The sequence below is a fragment of the Salminus brasiliensis genome, chromosome 9 (assembly GCF_030463535.1).
Source record: "Salminus brasiliensis chromosome 9, fSalBra1.hap2, whole genome shotgun sequence".
NCBI classification, from domain to species: domain Eukaryota; kingdom Metazoa; phylum Chordata; class Actinopteri; order Characiformes; family Bryconidae; genus Salminus; species Salminus brasiliensis.
Window position 1 is genome coordinate 29394989 of NC_132886.1, and position 9491 is coordinate 29404479.

The following is a 9491-nucleotide window of genomic DNA, read 5'->3' on the forward strand; positions in this document are numbered from 1 at the left end:
TACAGGTAATGAGTGGAGGACAGAGAAGCCTATTAAAAAAGAAGTTGTTACAGGTCTGTGACAGCCAGAAATCTTGCTTGTTTGTAGGTGACCAAATACTTATTTTCCACCATTATTTGCAAATAAATTCTTTAAAAATCAGACAATGTGATTTTTTTTCTCATATGGTCTCTCATAGTTGAGGTCTACCTATGATGTCCTATTACAGGTCTCTCTCATCCCACAAGTGGGAGAACTTGCACAATTGGTGACTGACTAAATACTTTTTCACCCACTGTGTGTGTGTGTGTGTGTATATATATATATATATATATATATATATATGTATATGTATATGTATATATATATATATATATATATATATATATATATATATATATATATATATGTATGTATATGTATATATATATATATATATATATATATATATATATGTGTATAAATATAAAATTTTATAAATTATAGCTGCAGTCAGAGGAAGCCAAGAGCCACCATCAAGCTTCACTGTAGACAGGATCTTTTCCACGTATGCTTAATTCTCTTCTGTTTAGTCACTCCACAGATCTATATATATCTATATCTCTCTATATATATTTTAGCAATTAATCTGTTTAGATTATTCTTTTTACAGGAAGACTGAATGAGATTGAGAAATCTGATTAAACAAAAGGTTATGGAAAGTGACTAATCTGTTACGTTAAAAATATTAGTCAAGACAACTGCCATTTCTGCTCATATTTTATTGATAAATGCACACAACAAGCACAACTATTAAAACAGCAGATATGATAAAAATGTTCAGCTATTGACAGAACAGACAGGCAGGTCACAGGAAGAGTGTAAATGTTAAAAATGTAAAAGGTGCATGACATTATACATTATACAGAAAAGGGGAATAGATCTATGTCTTTGTAAATGTAGCACTAAATTCACAGCAAGGAAAGACGTGTCACGGTGGGACATTAGGGTGAGATAAACATGTAAACATACACATATGTCTGCACATTCTGAAGCAGAATTACTGTTTAGTTTAACATATTGGGGGGACAACGTGCAGTGCATGCAAAAGTAATGACAAATGAAATGTATAGAAAAATGTGATATTTATGTTTTAATATTTAAAAAATATTTTAACCTTCTCCTGTAGAGAATGTATTTATTTATTTTTGACCAGGGCTGCCCAAACTGTTGTACAAGGCTGAATGTTTGCTTAGTCTTAGGTGGGCCTTTTAGTGCCATTTCTGCCTATGTGAAAAATACACAAGGTTTCTTCGATTTGGTGCTGGACCGGGTTCACTGTTTTCACCTCTCCTCTTGTACAGTATGATGCACACAGCACAGAAATACACCACGTTCTTCACTAGCAGGGACGCATATGTCACACTGAACAGGTACAGATTGGGGGTGGGCTCACAAGAACCTGAAGAGGAATAAAGAAAAGAAAATGGACAATGAGAAAGTCATCCTGATGATACAACATTTACCTTGTATTAAAGCTCTTATCTTTCTCTTCTTTCCACTGTTAAATCCACGGATTTAATTTCACGAATTTGCTAAACGACCTCAAAATTGGAGTAATGTAGACCAATGCAGACCAAAAAAAGACCCTTTTCTTATGTTACATACAGCCTTCACCAAAGATCTTCATTATTCTACTCACAGTGTCTCAGTCTTACAATTTATTTGTTTTAACGTTTATGTGTTTTTCATTCAGCCATTCACCCAAAAGCTTTGTTGAAAGTATTTGGATTTTAAATGCCAATATTCTGATATTCTTTACTATAATTTAAACAATTTTACCAATGTCTAACAACATTTATTGGCTGTAAACATTCTAAGTGTTTAAAAGCCTTGATCATGTTTTAACGTTTTTAGAATTTTGAACCTTAAAGTTAAAACATCCACACAACATTCATCTCTTTAAATGTTTAACAGCATATTAGAGTTTGATTGAACTCTAAGCGTTATTCACTGCTTTATTCACAAGCCAAATTAAAGTTTATTCATTCACCCGTTACCTTAGCAACTGCAAAGACACACCTTAGCAACCAGCACCTGCACCATATCAGCACACTAGCAACACCATCTGGCCACACCTTAGCAACCGATTAGCAACACCTAAAGAAGTGCCTAGGAACACCTTAGCAGCAACTCATTACCAAAATGAGTTACATAGTGATACTTCAGCAACTGCCTTGTAATACCTTAACAACCAACACCTATACCATAGCAACCAGCATACATTGTGATGTAATATTTTAGCATTGAGATTAAATCCTCCCAAAAACATCCAGCTCTTAATGCATGTACTAGCATTGTGAATTTTAGCATTTAGCATTTTTTACTAGCATTTTAGCTTTTTCAACCTTAAAGTTTAAATGAAATAAGACTGCCATCTGTTTTTGATGTAGATGTAGAATAAACCTACGTCATGTTCTTGTAGGAATGTCTGATTATGAAAAATGAGAAGTTAAAGCAGACAATGAACAAAGACACAGTTCAAGAAGAGGAAAAGTCAAATGCGGCCATTAAAACCTATTTCCCTCATCAGAGAGTGTGTGTTAAAGTGTGTAGTCTAATGTGGTGTTAGTCAGTAAAGTTATAGATACATGGGTTAGAAGGACACGGGTTTGGGTGCTGATCTTCTCGGTGGACTCCAGACAGTGTATGAATGTATTCAGTTTCGCCAGGAGATCACCTGATTTTCTTTAATGATGGTCAGATTACATACACTACGTGTTAGATGAGAACTGTGTATACTGGCCTTCCTCGAGGAGAGCTTTGGCAATGGTTAAGGGAACACACACATCTCAAATCACAATGCTTGCTGTTGCTTGTGAATTCTGTAACACTGAAGCTTTCATTCCCAGGGACACAGAATCTGCATGCAGCTGTTACCTTTTCTAAAGGTGGCCTTCAGATCCACGTTCCTGCTGCTGTCGTGTTGGACGGAGCAGGTGAATGTGTTGGAGCATGCTTTCTGATTGCTTATGATGAGCATGCTGGTCACGCTCACAACATTGTCATCGTACGTGATTTTCTGCTCCAGTATGTCATCTGGGCCGCTTTGGTCCACCTGTCTACCATATTGATCCTCCCATGTGAATCTCACCAGTTCTGGAAACATGCATCTGGCTTGGCACATCAGGATGTTCTTTCCATTCTTCTGTTGGACTATTGGGTAGGTTGATAATATGGGGTCCTTTACCGAGCCCTGTCCAGGGACTGTTTAGCACATGCAGAAGTCTGGTTAATTGAATAAGCTTCAGGCAACACACGTTATCAACTACCAAAACTACCAGTTAATTTCTAACAGGTTAGAAATCAGTCTTACAACATGGAATTTTTAATGCCATGCAAAAAATTCCAAAATTTCCGAAAGAGGAACTTTGCAGGACAAAGAAAAGACCTTCTTAACTTACAGTTGAAGTCAATGTTAAGATTTTACTAAAGATAATTTTTCAGAGTTTATATTGGTCCATCATTAAATTTTGACACAGTATAAAAACTGCCAGATTTACATTGTCAAAAACCTGAAACCACCAAATATGAAGGTACAAGGATTTATGTATTCTATTTAGGAAAATATTAACATACTTAGGTATTTATATATTTAAATATATGCAAGAGTAGTCTTATAAGCACAGTTTTAGGTTCAGAGTTTATGACAAATAGGAGGGGTGTCCAACTTCGTGACCTGTAGGGCCACAGTGCAGCAGTGAGTGTTTATACTAGCTGGCTTCACCCAGTGCTCTGTATTATTTGGATTCAAATGACTAAATTTGAATCTTAAGTAAAGCTTTCAATTGTAAACCATTCATCCATTCAGTTCATCTTAAGATCAGATGTCACACATTCGCTTCAAGACCATCTAAATGGTTTTGGCAAAATATAAAAAGACCCTTTTCTTACCACCGAAGACCTTTCCACCCACAGCGTTTTACTCAAGGTGGAAAAGACCTGAGCTGACCATCCATAATGAAACAGCATCATTGTATTTGGAACTTTTTAGCTTTTACTTCTCTCGATTAAAAAAAGAATTGTGTTCATACCAGTGATGATTAGCCGAGTTCCAGATCAAATACTTTATAATAGAAGCTGCCAGAGTCGCACTCAGAAACAGACTACAGTAAATACTCTTACATAAATTAAATACCACTAATGACAAATTACACAGCCTTTTCCCATAGTCGTAATGTTCTGTAAAATATTCTGTTTCATTTGTATGGCATATGGTTTATTTGATGATTTAATTCAACCAATTTGCTACATGACCTCGAAATTGGAGCAATGCAGACCAAAAAAGACCCCTTTCTTATCTGTTACATACAACCTTTAACCAAAGATCTCTCTCTACTCACATACTCTACTCACAGTGTCTCATTCAAGATTGAAAAGACCTGAACTGACCTCTACAGACATGCAGGTGGAAAGTAAAGTATCATTCTAAGGGATTTTAATAAAAATATATTTCTTTGGCAAAGAATATTATTTTTTTAATTTTTATTTGAAGTTTCAATGTTGAGGTTTTTTTTTTATGAATTTTAGATTTTGCCACTTTTATGTTCCATCTTAAGCTTGCACAATTTGCAGAAATGCATAATATGCTGACAAATTTCATCATTTCTTTTTTTTCTTTTAAGTTTCAACTATTACCAACAATATTAACACCTGTCCTCAGTTAATATTGAGCATTTGATCATTTTTGTTGATACAAAAATAAATGCGATCATACCCGTAACGATTAGCTGGGTTCCAGGCCCAAATACTTTGTATTCATAGTATGACACACTCAGGAACAAGCTGTAGCAAATACTCCTAAACAACTACAACTATCTGGAAAATTACTATACAAGTATTCCTAGTCTTTGGACCCTGAGTACAGATTCCTGCTACATTTACCAATCCTGAATATTAAAGCTACTTTAGCCAAGGTTAATTATAAGAGCAGAGCAAGATTTCCTTCATGGTTTTGGAACCATTTCTAAAGAGCCTTTTCTTACCTGTTACATACAGTCGTGTGCCTGCACCAAAGATCTTCCTAACCATAGCATTTTACTCAAGAACAAAAAGACCTGAACTGACCTCTATAGACATGCAGTGGCTCAGGATTTGTTTTGCACTGAAAATTAAGCAAATAGTCTGTTTTACAGAGAAGCCCAACTGATGTTTTTTGCTCTGTTAGTCAGTATATGGTTCTGACCACTGGCATTACCTTGACCTTATTCAGGATTTGATTGGAACTTGTACTTTCACCATCAGCTTTAGTTTAATTTAGTGAACATTTACTTAAATATTAGTTAATCACAAAGTGAACATCTATAAAAAGATCCACAGTGGACTTTTAAGGTGTTTAATTCACCATTTTTCGATAGATAAAGAAATATGCTCATACCAGTGACGACTAGTCGTGTTCCAGATCCAAATACTTTGTGGGTGTAGTAGCCAGAGCCACACTTAGAAACACAGTACAACGAATACTCTGAAACAGCTACCACTAATCTGACTGACACAACCTTTCCCATAATCTTCAGACTCTGTTAAAGATCCTGATGCCAGTGTTTCACAGTAAATGTGATGATGGATAATTTCAAGTTTCCACAAAAATATCTCATTTCTGGAGAAATGGATAAAGACCTTCTCTTACCTGTTACATACAATCTTGTTCCAGCACCAAAGACCTTAATCCACCCCCCACAGTGTCTTACTCAATTACAAAAAGAAGGTAGATCTTGACCTTATCATGAAACAGTTCAGACAACAAAATTCATTTGTTCTCTAAGGTGGAGGTGAAAAATCTGACCAGTAAGCATTGATGAGTTTCTTTGCGTTAGCAAAATAAATAAAGACATTTTCTAAGTTCTGTAGATACAAATTAAACGTTTTAATCTCTGTGATGATTATCCAGGATTATTAGCAGTAATTATTTTTTGCTTTTTAGTCATTTTATTTAACTGTGTTCCATTAAAAGCTGTCTAGTAGGACATATACACTGAAAAGCAATTGCATTATCTTGCCGAACATTTTATCTGTAGACAAAAAGAACGATTCGGTTCCACATCCAAATACTGTATAGTAGTAGCGAGAGCTCCACTACAAAACAGACTAACAAATACTCTTAATCAGCTACCACTGATTTAAGTATACAAGTACACAACTATTCCTAGTCTTTAGACCCTAAACACTGACACCAGCTACATTTCCCAATTCTAAATATGAACAATTTTCAGGCCAATGTTTCATTTCCAAACCACACTTTTACTCTTAAAAGTGGTTGATGTCAAAATCACTTCTACAAGACCTGGAAATGGACCTTTATAGACATGCACTAGCTCAGAATCTGCTTTGCACTGAGAATGATGCATTCTGTTAAAACTGACTGTTAGTTTACAGCCAAAATGTTCCAGTACAGAGTTATTTTTTAAAGAAAAACAGGAAAATACTGATTATTTTTAGAGGCTGAAGCAGAAAAATGGCTCTGTGACGGAAACTCTAGCTACTGTAAATCCTGTGTTTTGCTATTATTTGTAAGTTGTAAGTTGCTGTCATGCATGCTGCTTGTTTTGATATCTGTTGGTGCCACTGGGCACAGAGCACTATCACCCTTTATAAGACATGTGGTGTGAGTAAGGGCTTCAGGCTGAGTAGAGGATGGGCTTAACTATATAAGTTTAATTGTAGGGGTTATTGACATCTTCAGGTCTTAATCTGACTTCTTGAGTTCTTGATTGGAACATTTCTCCAGTGTGTGAATCTGTAAATGAAGAAATACTACAATCCTATAGTGTTGCATTACCTTCTAAAGTGTAAATGTGGAGGTAAAATGGCGGTATGCGTTGATGAGTCAGTTTTGTACATAAAAATGAAGTAGCGGAATGTGCTCGTACCTGTGACGATTAGCCGTGTTCCAGATCCAAATACTTTGTAGGAATAGATGTAGCCATCAGAGACACACTCAGAAACAGACTACAACAATAACTTTAAACAGCGAAAGGCCAAAAGAAGAGCTACCTCTTCTGTAGTCTCTAGATTCTATTGGATTCTTGGCAATGTTACAATTCTGACCCTAAAACACTTCTGGAACAATGAATAAAGTTTTTTTTTTTTCCCAGGATTTGAATTAGACTGTTCTGTTCACCATCAACTTCAGTTGAATTTAGTGGACATTTGGTTGAATATTAGTTGATCTATAGAAAGATCCACAAAGTTTTGTCAAATGTTTGAGGTGTAAAACACACTATTTTTATAAAGTACTTTAGAAAATGTGAACATTTTATCATTTTTGTAGATAGATAAAGAAATGTGACGACTAGTCGTGTTCCAGGTCCAAATACTAGCCAGTAGTAGCCAGAGCCACACTTGGAAACACTGTACAACAAAGACTCTGAAACAACTACCACTAATCTGACTGACACAAGCTTTCCCATAATCTTCAGACTCTGTTAAAGATCCTGACGCCAGTGTTTCACAGTAAATGTGATGATGGATAATGTCACAAGTTTCCACAAAAAGACCTCAAAACATTTATGGAGCAATGGATAAAGACCTTCTCTTACCTGTTACATACAAAAGACCTTAATCCCCCTCCCCCCACAGTGTCTTACTCGAGTACAAAAAGACCTGAACTGACCTTTATAGACATGCAGTAGCTCAGGTTGTTTTCTGATGTTTCAGTGTTGAGAAAACAAAGCAAGTGAACTTATTTCAGTCATTTAACCACAATCTTACCACTAGGTGCTGCTATCAAAACCTCTTCATATGCCACCACACTGATGTTAATTATGTGAAGTTAGGATATACACTCACACAGGAAAGGTTATCTTCAGATGCTTTATTCATGAAGGTGCACACCCACTCCACATTCTGCTAAATCTTCCTGAATATATTTTTGATCTTTTGGTGGAACATTTGAATATATGTAGAATTCTAGACAACTGCCAAAATGGGCCTAAGGCTGCCTAAGTTTATATAAGGTCAGAGATATTAGAGTGTTGGAAAAGCTTTGCAGTGTGCATCACCTGACCCTTCCTAACAGTGACTGTAAACAAGCCATACCCCTAACAAGCTCATGTCAGACAGCTCAATCCTCTCGGGTTACTCCTTGTCTTTTTTCACTTTCTACAAAACAAATGTTAAAAATTTTGTCCAGGGGGGCTTTAAATGTGCATGCCTCTGCACCCTTTGCATTGTGTAACTCTGTACTTATTATGTCATATGTCCACAGTGCAGGCCCCTAACATTTTGTAATCTGTAAGCAGCTAAGCTAAGTTTGCTTTCAGCAGCAAACACCTTCACTTAACATTTCTGTAACAAAATGATGGACCATTTCTCTCCACAATTTTGTTTTAGTCTATAAATATTTTTGGGATACCTTGGGTGCACAGCCCTTATCAGGTCATGCCTCAGCATCTCCATAGGGTTAAGGTCAAGACTTGAGTTGGCCGTTTCAGAACACACATTTTCTTTTTTTCTTCTTTTCTTTAACCGTTCGTTGATTTACTTGGATTGCTTCACCCTGAAAGATCTGATCGTGAGTTGCAGTAGTCAAGTGTTAAGATGACAAAAGACTAAAGATACACCTGGGTGGCCTCCCTGAAGAGGAAGGACTGGTATCACTTTCATTTAACTAACATTCAGCTGAATATGTATTAAATGCAACTGAACTGAAAGTTAAACGTAAATGATTGTCTATTGAATGAACCTACACCCAACCATAACCCTTAACCTTACCCTTGAATCAACCTTAAATCCTAACCCCAAATAAAATGTTTAGGTTAAGGTTAACATTTGTAGTAGGGTTACATTCAATAGACAATCGTTTACAGTTAACCTCAAGTTCAGTTGCATTTAATACATATTCAGCTGAATGCTAGTTGAATGTCAGGTGAGCATCTATGAGGCATCTAAAATGGACCGTCCAAGTGTTACCAAAGGTTCTTCCAGCCTCCCGATGAGAGTATGTTGTATTGTAACCTTAATACTCCCATAAAAAATCAACCGGTTACTTTCTTTTTGGCACAGTCTCTCTTAGAAAATAATATTTTTTGATCAATATGACCAGCATAACATATCGTAAGAACATGAGCTTCAGTGAAAGCAATAAAAACTGAAAAGGATGAAAGGATCTGATCCTGGGAACAGGATGCTTATCAGGGTTGTAAATCCATAAGTTAAGGGTCAGTATGCAATAATTGGATTAGGAGAGTTGACCATTTGGTAAACTCACAACCGGATATACCCTCTTTGTATATGGGGGGTGGGGGGGGGGGTGTGCAAACTGCAATCGCCTCAACTCAACACCTCAGCTGTCCACTGGTTCTTCCTTCAGTGCAAGAAAGCAAGAATCTACTTCAATGTGTTGTCATAAACTGGAAATGTGTGTTGGATTGAACACAGAGCTGTTTAAATTTATTGTGCTAAAACTATCCCAGCCATCTTTTACAGCTCATCCTGCTCCTGCTTAAATTGCTATATAACTCCTCTTTGGGCTA